Here is a 21822-nt window from a genome sequence, read left to right on the forward strand (position 1 = left end):
CTCTCTTCACATAGATCTTGCTCTGGGAATAATGGAATTAAATAGCGTCCCATAGCCAAAGAACTTCAGAAATGCTGATGTTATATCCTGTTTCTGTAAGAAGAAATTGGGACAAGGGAGATTTACGCTCCCCAAAAATACTCTTGAGGTGTATTCTGCTGTGGACAATCCTGGGGTACATGTGTGCCCAAGAGAGCAGAAGTTCAGGAATTGGGAGTGGGCTCCAAGGGAGCAGCCAGCTCTGTAGAATCCACACTTATCTGCCTCCAAACACGCCAAGTTTTCTAATTTTACCCTTTTTCTTTGGCTTTCTCACCGAAGATGTGACCCACTGCTGCAGGGATTTGGGAAATAAAATGCATCATTAATCAAAAATTACTCTTCCCTAAAATAAAATATTAGCTCTGTTGGGTAGTTAATTGCATTATCAGAATGAACAGCTCATCCTCTTTTACAAGGGCTTTAAACACTGATCGCCTAATAAGTGCAGGAATTATAGTTAATCTAGCTCAAAATTTAATTATGATGAGTCATACATCACAAAGCAAGCACACAGGGGCAAAACTCTGGTGAAGTCACGTCCAACTGACCTTGACCCCAGGCCTGCTGGTTCTTTCTAAGTGGGAAATTGGAAATCCTTCCTGTTTGTGAGATAACAGGGACATCCAAACAAGACCCACCCCAGTCTACCTCAGAAGTCTTACGGGAAAGCCTGCCTTAATCAAATCTTGCAATGAGAAAGCCCAGAAGCAATTCTGCCTCTGGGCTCTGCCTTTCCAGACCCCTTTAGAGTATTATGCAGTTAGATTTGAAGAACACCATTACAGTGGATCTAGGCTGGGACTAGGTATTAAGGAATTGTGTGAGATGTTCAGAATTTCAAGAATGCATCTAAATATATAGTTTCAAAGACTTTCCTGGTTGACACAGACCTAAAAAGTCAACAGTTTCTCCACGTGGTATGGCTTTGTGTCCTCGAATTCTCCCAATTGCTCACATAACTGAGGACAATCTTCCAGGTGTTTTTTCAGAGTAAAAAAAGCTGATCAGCCTTCTTCATTTGGAATTTTCCACTTCTAATAATGTGGTTTAAGAAGTTATTATCTCTAAGCAGTTACTGGCACCTAAATTATTTTCTCACTGGTCATTTTAATTATTTGTATACATATGCAGGTTGAACTCAATTGCATCACTTTTCACTAATGACTGCTAAATTCTTTTATATTTAACCCATTATTCAAGCTAGTCATGACTTTGGGGAATACTCTTTCTGCCCTCCAAAATAGCTGCATCTTCTTCTTGCTCTTTGCCATCTGTACTATTGAAAAGCAATCCTATTTTATTTTATTTTACTTTTTGCCTGTTTGGAAGTCATATATATTTTTTCTTCACCATTTTAAAGGTGTAGGTGTCTCAAGCTCTATGTATTTATTTCCTGATGAGGGTATTAAGGAAGCCTCTTATATATCCTTATTCAATCTTCTTACCCTCTAGGTTGACTTCCTTTTCTTGGTATTTTGGGGCTTAGGAAAAAAAGATTTTGGTCTAAACCTTCCATGATTATAGGCATGTTAGTCATATTTCCTTCTCTTCCATTTTGCTTGTCTGTTCTTGTGTACCAAACCATCTGAAATTTAGTGGCCTTAAGCAACAAATTTATGTTATTCATTATTTCATGGATTAGAAATTTGAGACGGCCTTGCCTAGTGGTTTGTTTCTCATTCATGTGGAGCTGGCTGGAGAGCTGGGACTGGACACTCCACTTTCAAGATAGCTTCTGCACCTACATGTCAGTCACCTCAAGGTCTGGAACCTTGTGCCCCACCTCAATATGACATCTCATCCTCCAGGCCCACTCCATATGACTTGAGCTTTTCATAGCATTGGTGGTCTTAGGGTAATCACATGTTGGCTGGCGTTCAAGAAATCAGTGAAAATTTCCAGAGCAGTTAAGAGCTATTCCAAGTACTGTAACAGCATCACTTCTATCATATTGTATTGGCAAAAGCAGTCACAGGTCCCATTCAGACTCAAAAAGGTAGAAAAATAGACTCTACTTCTTGATGAGGTAGTGGCACTGCAAAACAGCACATGGAATATGACATTGTTATAGCGATCTTTAGAAAATACAAACTTCCATACTTTCTATAGATTTCCAGACTTAAAAGTCTCATACTTTAAAATACACATGGAAAGACTGTACAAGAATAGAGAAGTTTCAAGAAATAAAGATTTAAGGAATTGGACTATTTACCTTGAAGATAATATCATGTAGTGGATGAAACAAGGATTTAAATTCGTAAAAATCTAGATTCAAATCCTATCATGACTTTTACAAATTTTAAACCCATGGAAAAATAACTTTATACATCAATAAACATTTACTAAGCATTTTAATATGCTATCATTGTGCTAGAAACATAGGTATACATAAATGCCTAAAACAATATATAAGCCTTCAAAAAGGGTCTTGAATGAGACCCATGTTTCATGTCTGGGTAACCAGTTGTTTTGTGTTGCTATTTACTGTGATAAAACCTACAGGAGGAGATAATAGTTTCTGTATAAGCTAAAGTGCAGGGTTAAGCAGGGGAAGATGTCAAATAGGCAGTCAGAAATACTAGAATACTGAATGGTCTGGTCTAAAGATGCAGTTTTGGCAGTGATCAAAATAAAAATGGTAACTGAAGCCCTAGAAGTGTGTGAGTGTGCAGAGCGAGAAGAAAAGGTGGCATAAAAATGATCCCTAATAAAACATCAGTGTTTAAGGGATAAATGGTGAAAAAGGAACTTGCAGAGAAAAGATTACTGGATTTGAAGACATAGCATTAGAAACTTGAAAATTAAACAAAGAGAGGAAAAGTAAAAAATATCAACATAGTGTTAGTGAGCTGTGAGACCATTGAAATCAGCCTCATAGACATAATCAGAGTCATCAAAGGAGGAGGGAGGACAAAAAAAATATTTTAAGAAATAATGGCTGAATATTTTTCAAATTGGATAAAAATTATGAACCCACATATCTAAGAATCTCAACAAATCCCAAGCATAAAAATTGTGAAAAACTACACAAAGGGACATCATAACCCAATTGCTTAAAATCAGTGATAAAGATAAAATGTTATCTTTAAGATAAATCTTAAAAGAAGCTTTATTTACAAGGGGACAGGGAGTGGGGTAGGTTAGGCAGGTGATGGAAGACACATTACCTAAAGAGGAACAATTATAAGAAAGACAGCAGATTTCTTGTTGGAAACGATGCAAGTTTTAAGACATCAGAAAACAATATCTTTAAAAGCACTGAAAGAAACCTGTTAACCATGCTAACAATGGACACAGGAAAGCTAAACTGGCTATATCAATACATGCAAAGTAGATTTCAGACCAGTGAGGGTCTTTTCATAATGTTAACGAAGTTAATTCATTAAAAATACATAATAATCTTATATAATGAGGTTCAAAAATACATGATGCAAACACTGATAGAGCTTAGACAAATCCACGATTATAGTTGGAGATTTCACTACCCTTCTGTCTTAGTCTATTTTGTGTTGCTATAAAGGAATATCTAAGGTTGGGTAATTTTTAAAGAAAATAGTTTTACTTGGCTCATAGTTGTTCAGGTTATACAAGAAGCATGGAGCTAGCATTTGCTTCTGATGAGGGCTTCAGGGAGCTTCCACTCATGGCAGAAGGCAAAAGGGAGCCAGCAAGTACAAAGATTGCATGGCAAGAGAGAAAACAAGGTGTGGGGAAGTTCCAGGCTCTTTTTAACAACCAGCTTTTGCGGGAACTAAGAGAGCAAGAACTCACTTTCCCTCATCTCAGGGAGGACACTAATCTATTCATGAGGTATCAGCCCCCGTGACCCAAACACCTCTCATTAGGTTCCACTTCCAACGTTGGGGATTAAATTTCAACCTGAGGCTTGGAGGTGTATCCAAACTATAGTAGCAACAAATTATAGAAAAGTAGAAGGTTAGTGAGATTAGAAAAGACTTAAAAAGCACTTTCAATGAAATTGACCTAAGTGACATTTATAGAGCACTTCATCCAAAGTATTGGAATAAATATTTTTCCAAGTACAGATAGAACATTTATCATGATAGACCATATTCTGGCTCATAAAACAAACCTGAATACTTTTTAAAAATAGTAAAATTATACAAATATATTCTGATCAATATGGAATTGAATTAGAAACCAGTAACAGAAAGACATCTGAAAAGTTCCCAACTATTAAAAAAAAAATCCTGAACAATACACTTAAGTTACCCATGGGTCAAATAGGAACTCATAAGAAATGGAAAATACTTTGAAGTGAATAAAAATGATAATGCAAAATACCAATTTTGCAGATTGCAGCTGAAGTAGTAGTGCTCAGAGGACAATTTATACTATGAAAGGCTATATTAGAAAAGAAGAAAGGGCTCATATCAATAATCTAAACTTCTACTTTAAGAAACTATAAAGTAAAAGCAAATTAAGCTCAAAGTAAGGAGAAAGAGGGACATAAACATAAGGGTCGAAATCAATAAAATATTATGCAAAACAGAAAAACAATAGAGAAAATCAATAAAACCAAAAGCTAATTTTTTGAGTAGATCAATAAAATTGTTAAACCTCTAGCCAGACTGTTCAGGAAAAAAAAAAAAACACACAAAGAAGACACAATTTACTAATATCAGGAATGAGAGGGGTGATACCACTGCAGATTTTACAGATAATGAAAGGATATTATAGACAATTTTAGGCTAATAGTTTCAACAACTTAGATGAAATCAGCAAGTTTCTTAAAAGATGTAAGCTACCAAAGCTCACTCAAGAAGAAAGAATTTGTAGTTGAAAACCTTTCTGCATAAAAAATTATAGGATCAGATAGCTTTTCTGGTCATTTTTACCCAACATTGAAGAAAGAAATAATACCAACCCTACACAAACATTTCCAGAAATATAAAGATGAGGGGATACTTTACAACTCAGTCTATGAGCCAGCATTACCCTGAGACCAAAACCAGTCATAATCAATACAAGTAAAGAAAACTATATATCAATATCTGTTACAAGCATATGCATTAAAATGTTTAACTAGTTTTATGAAATCAAACCCAGTAATACATTTAGAAGATACTACATCATAGTTAAGTGAAATTTATTCAAGGATTGCAAAGTTGGATTAATATTTGAAAATGTCAATATGTAATAATTCACCATATTAACAAAGAAGATCCATATAATTATCTTAGTAATGTAGCAAAAACACATTCTACAATATTCAATGTCCACTCCTGGTGTTAAAGATAGAAACTTCTATGCAAACCTGCCATAGAAGAGAGCATCTTCAAACTGCTAAATGGAAAGCCTACTGCTAATATCACACTGAATGCTGAAAGACTGAATGTTTTTGCCCAAAGATCAGGAGTAAGGTAAGGGTGTCTACTTTCACCACTTCTGTTCAACATTTTACTGGAGACCATACTGAATACAATAAGGTGTGAAAATACATAAAAGACATATGTATTTGGAACAAAGATATTTTATTCCCAGACTACAGGATCATCTCCTGTAGAAAATCGAAAGGGATCTACAAAAAAGCTACTAAAAGTAATAAGTGAGTTTAGCAAGGTTGCAGGATACAAGGTCAATATAAAAAATCAATTTTTTTTTACCCTAGCAACAAACAAAAGAAAATTGAAAATTTTTAAATATTATTTTCAATACCATCAAATAATATAAAATACTTAGGAATAAATTTGACAAACAACATGGAAAACATGTACATAATATTGCTGAAAGAAATTTTCAAAGACCCAAATAAGTGGAAAGATATGTTTATGGATCAGAAAGCTCAATAATGGTAAGATTTCAGTTCTCTCCAAATTGATCTAGAGATTCATCATAATCTCATTCAAAATCCCAGGAGGCTTCTTTATAGATATTGACAAGTTGATTCTAAAATTTACATAGGAATTCAAAGGATCTAGATGTGTCAAAAACAACTTTCACAAAAAACAAATAACTGTCTGGTTTTAAGATTTATAGTAAAGGTATAATAATCAAGACAGTATAGTATTGGTGTAAAAACAAACTTATATATCAATAGAACAGAATAGAGAGTCCAAAATAGACCTACACATATAAGGTCATTTAATTTTTCACAAAGATGGCAAGGCAATTTAATGGGGAAATCTTTTTCAACAAACAATGCTGAAACAATGGAATTATCACATACAAAAAAATAGGGCCTCAGCCCTTATCTCATGCTATGTACAAAATTTAACTCAAAATGGATCAAAGACTTAAAAGTAAGGGCTAAAACTATAAAACTTCCAGCACAACACTTAATAGAAACTCTAAGTGACTTTACATCTGGCAAATATTTTCTAAATAGAATACAGTAAGCATGAGAACTTAAGCAAAATTGATAATTGGACTTCATCAAAATTAGAAACTATTGTTTCCTAAAAAGCACTATTAGTAAAATAAAAAGGTAAGTCACAGGTGGGAGACAGCATTTACAAATCACATATCCAATAAAGGAATTGTGTCTAGAATATGTAAAGAACTTTTATAACTCAGTAATAAGAAGATAGGCAATACACTAAAAATAGGCAATAGATTAGAATGGACACTTCGCAAAAGAAGAAATACAAATGGCAAATATACACATGAAAAGATGTTCAACACCATTAGTCATTAAAGAAATGTGAATGAAAACCACAGTGAGATATCATTACACATCCATTAGGACGTCTGAAATGAAAAGACTGACCATACCAATGTTGGTGAGGATGTAGAACAACTGCAATTTTCATTCATTCCTCATGGGAATATGAAATGGTATGTTCACTTTGGAAAACAATCTGGCAGTTTCTTAAAAAGTTAAACATATACCTACCTTACAACCCACTCATTCTTCTCCTAGCTATTTACCCAAGAGAAATGAAAGCATATATACTAACCCACAAATGCTCATTGCAGCTTTATTAAAAACAGCCCCAAACTGTAAACAACCCAAATGTTCATCAACAGGAGAATGGATAAATTAATTGTGGCATATTTGTACAGTGGGATGCTACTCAGCAATTTAAAAGAGCAAACTGTTGATGCATGCACAACATGGATGAGTCTCAAAATAATTATTTTGAGTGAAATAAGCCAGACAAAAGAGAGTACATCCTGTCTGAATCCATTTATATAAAATTCTAAAAAATGCAAATTAACCTGTGTTGATAAAAGCAGATCAATGGCTGCTTAGGGACTGTGTGTGGGCTGTTTGGTTTACCAAAGGGTATCTCGAAACTTTTGTTGGTGATAGATATGTTCATTATCTTGATTGAGGTGATAGTTTCATGGGTGTATACATGTGTCAAAACTCATCAAAATATATATTTTAAATATGTGCAATTTATTATATGCTTCAATACAACTGTAATAAAAAGTAAGAGCAAGACTAAAGAGCAATCATGGTAAATGTAGCACAGTGGAGTGGTATGATTGATTACACTGAATTGAAAAAAGAATAGGAAGTGATAAAGCTGAGATTGGGTATAGACTACTGTTTTTTTAGGCTTAAAAGATGAGAGGAGCTTTAATAGTAGATGAAGGGGGCAGTGGTGCCAAGAAAAGATTTCTAAAGAAGAGGGACAGTTGAGCATATGAATAACCTGAGGTTAGGAAACTGGTAGGGAGAGAGGGAATAAAGAGTCAGGAAAGAGAATGGATAATAGTGTAAGCAAGGTTCTAGGGGAGATAGGAGAAGGAAAATTAGAGGAGGGTGTACAGAGCAAAGGTGAAGAAACTAGAGGATGAGGGCCAGTTCTTCTGAAAGTAAAAGAGAAATGTGAAGTGAGAGCTAGTGAAGCCAAAGAGACCTTTGTAGGTATGGGGGCAAGGAGCTGAAGTTAGCCTCGATCTCCTTTATGAAGTAGGAGTCTGAGCCATTGTATGGGGTGTGGTGACAGTAGAGTGAAAGGGGCTGTTGTTTGAGAGGAGTGATGAAAAAACCTGGAGTACAGATAGGAGGAAAATTGGAGAAAGAGGTGACCTGAGGCACGTGAAAGGATTGCAGGGTGGCCAGCAGGACCAACTGAGGTTGGAAATTCTGTTAGAGGCAACAATACTTGGGGTGCTGCTCCTTTCTCCCACAGTGGCCATTATGACATCAGAGAAGTCACTGGTTTGGAGAGACTCAAAACCGAGGCTAAACAGTGCAGATGTGGTCATTGGAGGGCAAGGGGACGAAGAGGCAGTCAATACTAAATCAATATGCTCCAAGATCTAGGCTGGACAAGGAAAAAAGTGAAGAGAAAAGGAAGGTCTTGAGCGCTGGACCCCTCAGTGAAGCCAAAGAGCAAATGGCATGGACTCAGCCTTCATTAGGAGATTTGGGCCTCAGTGGGATATTGGAGTTGAAGCCACGCCCAGTGATGCCAAGTGAATGGGAGTGGTTGAGGCGCTCAGAAGTTAAAGGTCAGAGAGATATGAGGCCAGGGTGTTTGGGGTGGGACTTCCATGTGTATATTGTTGAGGACACCCAGGATGAGGACAGAACTTGGAGTGTCAAGGAAGTCTGTGAGCTGGTCCTCAGAGTTCAGGAAATGATCATCACATGGGTGGTAGATACAGGTATAGTATGATGCTCTATGTCTTTTTTTTTTTTTTTTTTTTTTTTTGAGACGGAGTCTCACTCTGTCGCCCAGGCTGGAGTGCAGTGGCCAGATCTCAGCTCACTGCAAGCTCTGCCTCCTGGGTTTTACGTCATTCTCCTGCCTCAGCCTCCCGAGTAGCTGGGACTACAGGCGCCCGCCGCCTCGCCCAGCTAGTTTTTTGTATTTTTTAGTAGAGACGGGGTTTCACCGGGTTAGCCAGGATGGTCTCGATCTCCTGACCTCGTGATCCGCCCGTCTCGGCCTCCCAAAGTGCTGGGATTACAGGCTTGAGCCACCGCGCCCGGCCAATGCTCTATGTCTTAATGGAATTTCATGCCCTGAAATCTAGTGGAAAAAACAGTTCTACTACTGAAAAGATTCATTTTAATTTGATTAAATTCTAGGAACAAAGTTTCTATATAGTCAATTTTGGTTTTTTTTCCTATGCCAGTTTTCTGAAGGGGTAGTTTGAACACTTAGTTCATTGCATCTCTGAGAGAACAAATTAAGATAATGAATTTAAAATGCTCAACCCAGAGCCTGGCACCTAGTAAGTGATCAGTAAATGGAAGCAGCAGCTATTAATATTACTGTGCTTTTGATTTGTTTTACCCATTAAGTAATGTTATCTCTTTGAAGACTTATTTCTACAGCCTAGGGATTTTCTCTGGAGCTATAAGGCACAGTTCTGTCTCTGCAAATGACAAATCCTCTGACATCTAAAGACAGCCAAGACATCTCTCAACCCTAGGCAAAATATCCCCAATTTCTCCCCTGCTCCTCCAAGGATCTCCTTTCCAGAATCTCAGTGAAAAAAACACAAAGCAAGTTCAGTCATAACTTGTCTGGTTTCACAGGTTCACAGCTAGAGAGAAATTTAGCCTCAGGACAAATTGTACCTTGAGTCTCACTCATACACGATCCTCCAAGGATCTCCTTTCCAGAATCTCAGTGAAAAAAACACAAAGCAAGTTCAGTCATAACTTGTCTGGTTTCACAGGTTCACAGCTAGAGAGAAATTTAGCCTCAGGACAAATTGTACCTTGAGTCTCACCCATACACGATTTAGATGATATTTAGATGATACTTTGCACTTAAGACTTTAGAGTTGTTGTTGGACTGAGTTAAGACTTTTGGGTCTGTTGAGATGGACTGCATATATTTTGCATGTGAGAAAGACATGAATTTTGGGGGGCTAGGGGCAAAATGTTATGGAATGAAAGTATGTGTCCCCCCAGAACTCATATGTTGAAGCCATAACTCCCAATGTGTTGGTAGTTAGAACGGGATCTTGGGAGGGTTAGATGAGGTAATGATTACAGAGCCCTCATGATGGGATTAGTACACTTATAAGAAGTGATATCAGAGAACTAACTCTCTCTCCCTAGAAGCAATATCAGAGAACTAGTTCTCTCTCTCTCTCTCTCTCTCTCTCTCTCTCTCTCTCTCTCTGCGCCATGTGTGGATACAGTGAGAAAGCAATCATCTGCAAGCTGGGAAGAGAGCCCTCATTGGAACTCAACCGTGCTAGCACTCTGATCTTGGACTTCTAGCCCCCAGAACTGTGAGAAAATTAATTTCTGTTATTTAAGCCACCCAGTCTATGGCATTTTATTATGGTAGCTAGGGCTAAGATGTGTATCTTTACTAGAGTTCTGACTTTACATAGTATCCTTAGCATGTGCATATGTCACATTTTACTTATTCAGTCTTTTAGTGATAGAAATCTAGATTGCTTTCAGTGCTATCACAAACAATGATTTTATAAACATCCTTGCACATGTCCCTTAATGGTTCTGTTACAGAATTATAAACTCATTCATAGAGTTTATGCATATTTAATTTCATTAAACACCTTCAGATTGCTCTCCTGAGTGGCTCTACCACTTCACGCTCCAACAAACAGAACTTAATATATGATTTATCATATCATCATCAGCTCATAATATTATCTGGCTTTATAACTTTGCCATTCAAATGCGTGTTAAGCAATATTTTGTGGATTTTAAAATTTGCATTTATATGAGTACTACTGCAACTGGGCATCTTTCCATAGATTCATCCGTAGATGTAGTTCCATCTACATCCAAAATGGATTTGAAACAGATTAACATAAAAATTCAGAGAAATAGGGCAGATAAATAAAGATCAAAGGAATGATAGGAAAATCATGTGGAGAAAGGGAGAACCAAGGGTGAAACAGTTTCCTCTACCTAACATAACTCTGAGTTTCCTGGCAGCCAAGAAAAAAAGGAAAAAATGATTCGTTTATTCGATAAATGTTTTGTGTTGTAGCTTTAAGGTTTGAATTTCTTTGGTCTGTTAGCTGAGTTTCAGGATAGATAGAAAATAAACATAGTTTTGAGAAAATAATCTGACTAAATCAAATCCTCAAAGTGTAAGCATCAGAATAACACTAGAGAAAATATTCCTCAGGGCTGAATCATCTTACTAATCATCGTATCTGCAAATAGCTTTTGAGACATTTGTTTTGGTTTGAAAAATATTTTTAAGACATGTTGATTTTTAAGTTTTTTTCTAAAAAATCTTTTGAGCAGTAGGAAGCAGACTGCATATAACCATTCTGAAAATATTTTCGCAAAACACTGTGATGCTTAACAGTGCTTAAAGAATTTTGATTTTCAAATATTGGCTTCAAAATGGCTATGAAAATTGCATTCCTCAGGCAAAACTATGGAAATAGTAAAAGAATCAATGGTTGCTAGGGACTGAGGGGAAGGTGGGATGAATAAGTAGAGTGCAGAAGATTTTGAGGGTAGTGAAACTACTCTGTATGACACTATAATGTTGACTACATGTCATCATACATGTGCCCAAAGCCATAGAATGTATGACACCATGAGTGAACCCTAGCATAAACTGTGGACTTTGGATAATGATATGTCAATGTAGCGATTCACCAATTGTAGGAAATGTACCACTTTGGTGAGGAAATGTTGATAACAGGGGAGGCTGTGCATGTGTGGGAGCAGACGGTATATGGAAGATCTCTGAACCTTCCTGTCAATTTTTCTGTGAACTTCAAACTGCCCTAAAACATTGTCTTTATTTTTTAAAGTTTATTTACTCCCCCATCACAATGAGTCCCCCTATTGCTGCACTGGGACCAACCAACCATGGCTCCTGCCTGAGGGCTGCAAAGGGTCCCAGCTAGAGGCCTAGATCATTAGATATTTAGCCTTATGAACAAGAAAGGAGCAAGTCTGGGGGCTCCCCAAGGCAAAGGAAGAGTCCTTAGCTCAGTGGTCCCTGGTACTGTCACAAGTGTCTACTGGAGAAGTGTAGAGGGGTAAATGAAGAAGTGGCCCTTTGAACTTCAGCAGTCACCTTATTCAACTGCAGTAGATGAGGCCTTGCAAGCCACTTAGCTAACCCTGGTAGGGTGAAAGCTCTGGATCTTTATGAATCCTGGTATCCCAAAGCAGAAAAAAAAACCTCTCAGCAAATACCATTGTTTAAATGTATACTATATTTCAGGTCCTGTACCAGGCGCTTAACATGTTGCACTCAATGTTGTCAGCAATCCCATGAGGTAGATAAAATAGTGCTATTCCCATTTTAAATATAAAGAAACTAAGGCTTAGCAACATTATGTGACATCCCCAAAGTTACACAGCTGGTAATTGGGGAAACTGGTGCTAGAACCCAAGTCCAAAGATTTCAAAACCTGAAATCTTTTGATCATTTCACTGTATCACCTGCCTTCTCTTCACTCAGCAGTGGGATTAGTAATTGACATCATTATATTCATTATATTAAGAATATATTAATATTGTCCTTTATGCTTACCAAGCACTTTACATCCTTGCGTCTAACTATTTTGTAAGTTCCTTAAGGGTATTAACTGCCTTTTATACTTCTCTTGTAGCCCAATAGTGCTTATCATAGCTGTGGGAACTTACAAGGAAGGGAAGGAAGGAAAGGACTAATATTTATTCAGCACACACTATCCTAAGCATTTTATATGTTTTATCTCATGAAATCTTCACACCTCTTTGATATAACTGCTACTACTAGTATTTCTGTTATAAAGACTGAGGAAACTGAGGCCTAAAGAGTTTAAATGATTTTCTCAGAAAGAAGCCAGACACTAGAGCACATTCTGTATAATTTTGTTTATATGAAGATTAAAAATAGACAAAATGGCTACATGGTAATAGAAGTTATCATAATAGCTACCTCTGCAGGGGATACTAACTAGAAGGAGCATATGGGAGCCTGCTGAGGTGCTGGAAATGTTCTACATTTTTATAGGAGATGGGTACATGGGTGTATACATCTCTAAAAATCCATTAGGTTGTACAATTAAGATTTACGTATTTTTGTATACAAGTTGTATCTCAGTTAAAAGCAAATGAAACAACTTTTTTAACACTTTCTCAGAGAGCCGTAAGTAGTCAATGAGAGAGCTAAAATTTCAATCCAGGTGCATGTGCTCCAACTTTTAGGCTTCAAATTCTCTGCCTCCTCTCACTTCTGCCGTTTTTATAAATATCAGCCTGATCCTCCTCTAGATAGTTTTCACTTTCCCTGACAGCTTCACTAGCTGAACACGAGCTGAGAGAAAAGGATTCATTAAATATCCCACCCTCTGGCGGTCTCCACGCCCCTCACTCAACACATGAACTTCTTTTTAATCAAGGGACCACATTTTAATCCTCATGATGTCAATAATTCAAGCAGAGACATCCATCAAATGGACTTTAGTAATTAAAAGCTGGTGATGTTGAAATAATTCTTCTGCTTACATTCTACGATTAGAGAGTTTTGCAACCATACACTGGAAGCAATAATAAACAGCTTCAATTTAGTTAATCTATCCAATCTCACCAGTATTTATTGGTCAACTGTTCTGCATAAGTCATTCTACAGGGTCTGGTAAAGACTACAAAGATGATCATGACAGGGTCCCTGAGGAGGTCTAAGTCGAGTGGGAGTGGTAGATGTGAACAGGTATCTCAGCTCTGCCGGAAGATGGAATGCTGTTATTAACATTATAGAGCTGCAAAGTGACATGAGTATCTAGGGAGAGACATTGATTTCCATGGTAGGAAGGTAAGGAATGTCAGGGAAGCCTTCCCAGAGGAGGTGGCTTTGAACCGAACCATGAAGAATGGGACTTGAACTGGATTAAATCTTCAGGATCATCCCTGAATCTTCTGGTTCTCTCCTACCATACATCCAAACTATCCAGACATGTTGGCTCTGTATTCAAAACATATCCTGATCCAACCACTTGGACAAGCTATCATCATGCGTCACCTGGTCTATTGCACTAGCTTTCTAACTGGGTTGTCTCCTCTTGCCTCCAGGATTTTCCTCACCAGGGTTCACAGATCTACTATTTAATAACAAATACATAAATTGTTGTTGATTGCCTGCATTGAATTCTTTTGTTGGCTTTTAATTTTACTTAGAGCAGTCTCTTGACTGTATTATGACTTCCACAGCCCTACATGATCTGGCCTCTGCCTAGCTCTCTGATCTCGTCTGCCCATCTCCTTGCTCACTGTACATTAGGCACACTGGCCTCCTTACTATTCCTGAAACTTGCCAAACACATTCCTGCATCAGGGCATTGGCACTCTTGTCCTCTCTGCTTGGAATGCCTCATCACTCACCTCATTCAGGTCTTTTATATGTTCTCTCCTCAGAGAGATCCTCCCTGAAGTCCCAAGCTAAAATAGGAATCCTCTCCACCATTCTCTACCCCTTTGCCCTACATCATTTTTCTTCATAGCTCTTATCACTACTTGACATTTTCTTATATAAATATGTGTCCATTGATTTATTGACTGTCTTCCTCACTAAAATATAAACTCCATCAAAGCAGAGGCTTTTGTCTGTCTTGTTCACTGAAAAATTTCTAATGCCTAGACTATGGCCTTGCACATAGTAGGTGTCCTATCAGTAACTGCTGAATGTACAGTTAGAAATCGAGGTAAAATATATTTCCAGTGGAACACTGATTTATGCATTCATTCAACACCGTGCAGGGTGCTGAGCATAATGTATGTCTGGGAAGGTAGACCTGACAGATGTGGTCCTTGTCCTCACAGAATTCTCAGTCTCATAAACAAACAATTACAAACTATAGCATAAGTTCTTTGATGGGGCAAACATTGTCGACTGTGGGAGCACATGAGAGGACCATCCTACAGTGATGAGCATAGTGACTGGCCCATGATATTTATTTATTCATTGAATCATCTGTCGAACATTTATTAAGCATCTCCTTTATGAAAAACATGGTGCTTGGCAAAGGAAATTAGGCAATTAACAAGATGACTCAATCTCTTCTCTTGCATAGCGCATAGTCAAGTAGATGGGATACATGATCAATGTCGGGATATAGAAAGATAAAGGTGAAGAGTGGTGAATGGAATAGAGCCAAGAAGCTAGAGGCAAAGAGGCCTGGGAAGAGGCTGTTGCAATAATCCAGTCAGAAAGTAAGACAAGCTGGTCTGGGACAGAGGGTTTGGGGATGCAGAGGAGGAGATTAACTTTGCCCATAACTAATAAAGTAAGATATGACCACTTTTCCCCAAAGCACCCTTAACTGGCCTGAAGAACCCCATATCAGGCTTTTCACTCTATCTCTGCTCCCACCATTATGCATGCTGGGTTCTCAGTTGGGAGTCCCCATTAATCCTTCCTGACACTGGCATATTCTATTGCACACAACTGAAATTTACCCCTGGAAGTAAAAATGGGGTGTGAAGGCATTTCCCCTACTGCAAAGCAGACTATATTAACCCTACTAAGCAGCAAGTGAAAGACAGGCTGAAGGCAGATGGGAGCCAAGAGGGGTGTGAGAGGTGGAAGGCTCCTCCCTTGAGCCAGCCAACTGGGCAAAGAGAGTTAGACCAAGGGCTGCGTTTCCAGGGGCCCATTCCATTTCAGTCGACTTATTTAGGCATTACTTTATTTATACCCCTGCTTCATTCCACGCTGCCTTCTGATCTCATCTGTTGATCCCCTTCCCCCATCCACCCTTTCAAATTAAGGTCATTAGGATAGATTTCCTTGGGGACCCAGGCTACACCTGTTTCTTGCACATGCTCAAGTGGGAAAGTGTCCAAGGACTGAATACAACTACCTCGTTGTTGGGGAGAAAATTGAGACCCAGAGAAGTTGACCACATGGCTCAAGATGACAGAGCTAATAAGTGGCTAAATCCTGATTGGGTATAGATGTGAGTCCAGGTCTTTTGATATCCCTGGTTCAGGGATGACATTTTCTTATGGTTCAAATGATAAGAGCTCACCTTCCAGTGGAGACCTTTCCTAAATGGAGTGAAAATATCATTTACTGGAAAAAGAGGATTCCCTTCACAACTTGGGTTGCATTCAACTTTGCAAAAAGCTATACTTGTAAGGGTGAGAGTGTGGGGAAGTATACACATGCCTATGTGGTGGTTTCTGTCAACTCCACACATACAAATGCAAGCACCAAGGCACACACTTATATGCACATTCACTCCCTTTAGTTGCCCAGAAGATTGGAGCCATCTCTGGTTGAAAAAAAAAAAAAAAAAACTATATTTTTTATGATGCAGCAGCCATTTGAAACCTGATTCCTCAGTGGTCTGTAGGGCCTCAAAGTGGGTGAGGAGTGACCTCATCATTTGAGCTTCCTCCTGTCCAACTGCAGGCCCCAGCCTTTCTCTTTCTCTCTCACTCCCTCTACTGTCTCATTTTGTCTGTCAGTCTCTCTGTTGCTTTAGTCTCTATCACACTTTGTCTCTGTCTCTTTCCTCTATCTTTTGCTGTCTCCTATTTTCTCTCTCCCTCTCCATCACACTTTTCTGCTTACCCACCTTCACACTCTCTGTGTGTTGCTCTGCTTCTCTTCCTCTCTCTCTTCCAAGAAGCCCTCAAAGAGTCCCAGGCTTCTGAGCTGATGAGTCAGAACTGCCCTATTCAGCTCTTAACTGGCTATCTTCCTTAATATTTCCACAAAAATAAGTCCCATTTGCAACCTATATTAAAAGCCTCCCTGGAAAAAAACAGTCTTTGACTGCTCCCAGCTACCTCTTCACAGGACTTCGCACAGTGTTTGGCACACACCAGGTGCTCAAAGAATACTCATTCCCCAGCTGCGGCCCACTCCATTGACTGTTCAGCAATCATAAAGTTATCCCTAACCCCAATATCTCCTCTCTGGAGCTGGAATCATTCATGACAGCTGGGAGAGCAAAGAACCTTTGAGCACATGTGTCCGATGTGCACATGTGTCTAGAGAATTCTCTCCCACTCATTGGTACAGAGTCCAGTGAGCACGTATGTCTAGAGAGGTATCTCCCACTTCCCCAAGCAGAAATACATCATTTGCCCCAGGGCCTAGTCTCCTGGAGCCAGACTAGGCCAGTTATGAGCAAGGGTATACTGGTCTGATTGCCACAGCACCTGTCACCTCAGGCCCCTCATCATCCTTCCTACAGCTTTTCCCTACACTAGATCCCTATCTAGTTTTGCTGTTTTCTAGTTGTGGAACTCATGTTTAACGTTTGTCCCCACCATTAGACAGTAGGTACCCCACAAGCGCAAAATGTGTGTCTTTTTACCATTATATCCCTAGGACCAGCACAGTGCCTGGCACAGAGTAAGAATGAATACATATTTGCTGAATAGATCAGCAAATTAACCAATCACACTCAGTTTTCTCTCCTGTAAAATGGGATGTATTTGTCCATTTTCACACTGCTATAAAGAACTGCCTGACACTGGGTAATTTATGAAGAAAAGAGGTTTAGTTGACTCACAGTTCTGCAGGCTTAACAGGAAGCATGACTGGGAAGCCTCAGGAAACTTACGGTCGTGGTGGAATATGAAGGGGGAGCAAGGCACATCTTCCCATGGTGGAGCAGGAGAGAGAGAGAGGGAAGGCGGAAGTGCCACACACTTTTAAACAATGGAATCTCATGAGAAATCATTCACTATCATGAGAACAGCAAGAGGGAAGTCTGACCCCACGATTCAATCACCTTCCCCCAGGTCCCTCCCCTGACACTTGGAGATTACAATTTGAGATGAGATTTGGGTGGGGACACAGAGCCAAACCATATCATGAGGACAATACTAACTACTTCCTAGGATTCTTGGAAGGATTAAAATATGACTCTCTCTCTATATAGACATATATATGTACATATGTAGTAACTGGTATTACATATATACACAGTGGGTTGGGTTACATTCAGTTTTGCAAGAAGCTGTGCTTGTGTGGGTGAGAGCGTGAGGAAGAAGTATACACGTGCCTATGTGGTGGTTTCTGTCCACTCCACACACACAAATGCAAGCACCCAGGCACACATTCAATATGCACAATCACTCCCTTTAGTAGCCCACAAGATTGGACTCATTTCTGGTGAAAACAAAAACTATTTTTTATGATGCAGCAACTATTTGTTATATATATATATATGTATGTATGTGTGTATATACATACATATATGTGTGTGTATATATAGTGTGTGTATATATATGTGTGTGTATGTATATATATGTGTGTGTGTGTATATATATATAGTGACTGGCATACAGCAGGTGCTCAGTAAATGTAAGAACTTTGCAGTGTTGTTGGGGGGGACACAATAAAATGACACACGTAGAACTCACCAGTACAGTGCCTGACACAGAAGAGGCCCTCAGTAAATGTCCATGCCTTTCACCACATGCCTGCAGCCAGAGCTGCAGGGTGACCAGTTAAGAGTGAGCCCCCTTACAAACACCTCCAGGAATGGCAGCCTGTGCCCTCTGGTAGCCTCTCTCAGCAACCTTAAGCAAGTGGACACTTAGTTTGTAATCTCCAAGGCCCCATCTTCAGCCCCTGCCCAGCCTTTCCTGGCTAATTAGATGAGTAACGGTGTTTACTGTCTCTGGCTGGGCAGCTGACGGATGGTCGAGGCTGCAGATCATTAACCTTTCCCAGGTTCCCAAATGTTCTCATTAAGGAGCCCTGTCCTGTCTTTTTCCAGCCCTGAGCGAGGGCTGTGGGGTTGGCTGGCACGGGGAACAAGCAGTGAGTGGGACATGACTGCAGTGGTTCTGGGTAGAGTTCTCTGCTATAGCCCCAGGATTCTTTCTGCTCTTTCCCCCACTTACTTCTTTTAGAAAGCTGCATCCTTCTGGAGATATATGCTCTTGGGAACCTCCCACCAAAAGGTTTTCCCTGATTCTGCCTCTAATTGGCTCTGTGACTTTGAGCAAACTACTTTGTCTCTCCCTGCCCCGTTTCCCTACCTTTAGAATGAGTCTCTTTGCTCTTTAAAGGCTCTTGCTGCTCTTGGGATCTCTGTTTCAGGAGCAGAAGTGGTGACAGATTACTATAAGACAGGACCCAGGAGATGGAGCTCACCAATGGTGACCCTACTCCAGCCCACCAGCCAACCTAGTTTCTATCTAAAGGAACTCTTTACTCCCTTGATACTCCTCAGAAGGGCTCTATGCAGGATCCTCTGAATTCCCAGAGGCACGTACTCTAGTGCACAATGAGAATGAATTAATAAATAAAAATCTCTCAGCCCTCATGGCAGAAATATGCTTCTAGGTTCTATATCTGACTAGTTGTATGACTCTGAATGAGTTGCTTAACCTTCCTTGGCCTTGGTTTCTTTAATTGTAAAATAGTAATAATAACAACTCAAGTGATCTGAGATACTGAATGAGATAATAGATATAAAACTTCTAGCTCAGGGTTTGAATTTTCCCAAAGGAAGTCAGGGCACACCCTGTTTTATCTTGATAAGTCCATCTCATTCTCACTGAAATTGAAGGGGCAAAATTCTAGCACAGTTTATCTCAACCTTTCCCCACCAATCATCCACAGAGGTTTCAAATTTCTATCAGAAGAGCTACTCTTTGAAGGGCTTAGGACTTGTGTATTTTAGTTGGGGAAAGGCATCACAAGGGGATATAAAATGGAGTTAACACATTTGCAGGAAGAATTTTACCTGATTAGGCTATTAGTACCCAGAGAACAAAGATAGGATCCCAATCAGAGAAGTGGAAATGACCAAGATGAGGATTATGGAAAGACTGAAATATAGGACATAAGCAGAGGAAATCCTCCATGGCTCTTCCTCTCCCTTTGCCCTTTCCAAATCCAGTCTATTATGGAGTCCTGTCTACCTCCCTGAACAGATCATGTATCTTAAACTTGACATAGCCAACACTGAACTCATGGCCCCACCCCCAATCTGCTCCTTTTCCCTCAGTGCTCCCTATTGTAGTGAATGGCACCACTATCTGTTATAAGTCCCAAGTAAGATACTGGGTCACATCTTTCACCCCTTTTTCTCCCTATAGTCCACAGAGACTCCACAGACCCAGTATATCCCACATCCAAAATATGTCTCAAATATGTCCCCTTCTCTCTGTCTTAACTTGAAATTTCCAGGCTGTTCTCCAGGCCAATTGAACCAGAATCTAAGGAGGTGAAACACAGGAATCAGTATTTTTTAAAGCTCTCCAGATGAGTCCAAGGTGCAGCCAAGGATGAGAACCATTGCCCTACACATTAAACACAGTGATATTTTCAAAATATAAATCATATTCTGTCACTCTCCCTTCAAAAACCCTTTGTTGGATTCTCATTGTGCTTGGAATGAACTCCCAGCTCTTTTCCAAAACCAACAAGGCCCTCTAAAAGATGGTCCCTGCTGATCTCTCTGATATTATCTATATCCTTCCCTTTTATTCTTATACTTAAACCATATTACCCTTCTTCTATACCCCTAATATGCCAAGTTCATTTCTATCTGGAGGATTGGCATTAACAGTCTCAGTATCCCCAAGCTCAAAAGCCAACTTTGAGGCCTCAACTCCATTCCAAGGGGAGAATTGCCTTGTCTATATAAGGGAGAATAGTGAACCAAAAAAGTGAAGAAGTCTGGATTTTACCTTGAGCATTTCCCCATCCCTTCTTCATCCAGTGCTCCTCCATACCATCTGAGCTGGTATGTGCAGTGTCCATACCAGCTGTCATTTGTTTGAAGGCCCTATACTGGACATTTCCATCACTACAAACAATTTTACACTATGAAATCTAGTTAAATCCTAAATGCAAATTAAAACCATGATCACACACACACACACCCCAAAATGCCTAAATTCTTTTAAAAGATATCAGTACAAGTTTTGGGGAGGATAAGGAGCACCAATAATTCATATACTCTCCTGGTAGGAGTACAAATAGGAACAATCACTTCAGAAAATTGTTTGACAGTATCTAACAAAGTAAAATACATACTTGATCTAACCTAACCTATGATCTAGCATCTGTACTTAGGTATATTGAGAAATAAGTGCATATGGCCACCTAAAAACATGTACAAGAGTGTTTATAGCCAATGAGAACACATGGACACAGGGAGGGGAACAAGACACACTGGCATACACTGGGGACTGTCAGGGGGTGCGGGGAGGGAGAGCATCAGAATAAATAGCTAATGCATGTGAAACTTAATACCTAGGTGATGGGTTGATAGGTGCAGAAAACCACCATGGGTTCACACACGTTTACCTATGTAACAAACCTGCACATTCTGCACATGTATCCAGGAACTTAAAATTAAAATAAAATAAAAATTTTTAGAAACACCTAAAAAGGACAAAAAAAGAATGTTCATAGCAACAACATCATACATAATAGTCCCCAATTAGAAATCACTCAAATGTCCACTCAGCAGTAGAATGATAAATAAAATGCCGTATGTTCACACAATGAAATGCTACAAATACAGTAAAAATAAACTATTGGTGCATTCAACAACATGGATTATTTTTACAGACGTAAGGATGAATAAAAGGAGGCAGACAGGAAAGAGTACATTGAAGAACAAGCAAGCTGAACATTGCTGATAGAAGTCAGACTAGTACAGCGCATCTCAAAGCAACAGCAGCAGCACCTCAGAACTTTTTATAAATACAGATTCTTGAGCCACATCCAGATCTATTTAATGAGAATCTCTGAAGGTGGGGCTCAGTTATCCGTGCAACAAGCCCTCCAGATGATTCTGGATTAGTGGTTACCTCTTAGAGGACTATTAACTGGGAAGAGGCACGAGAGAGCCTTCTATCGTGCTTGAAATGTTCCACAGTATCAGGGAGTTATAATATAAGCAGGGAAGACAAATTCAGAAAGTAAT

The 21822-nt window shown here is 39.2% G+C and overlaps 1 long non-coding RNA gene across 1 annotated transcript in view; it reads left to right on the forward strand.

Annotated features, from left to right (window-relative positions):
* The window catches only part of LOC105545788, a 40793-nt gene extending 30618 nt beyond the window's left edge, over positions 1-10175 (forward strand). Inside the window, exon 3 of the long non-coding RNA XR_001006983.1 lies at positions 10123-10175. This is a non-coding gene — a long non-coding RNA (uncharacterized LOC105545788). The remainder of the gene's footprint in view (positions 1-10122) is intronic.
* Positions 10176-21822: the final 11647 nt, after the last annotated feature.

The sequence above is a fragment of the Mandrillus leucophaeus genome, unplaced genomic scaffold (genome assembly GCF_000951045.1).
Source record: "Mandrillus leucophaeus isolate KB7577 unplaced genomic scaffold, Mleu.le_1.0 Scaffold339, whole genome shotgun sequence".
NCBI lineage: Eukaryota > Metazoa > Chordata > Mammalia > Primates > Cercopithecidae > Mandrillus > Mandrillus leucophaeus.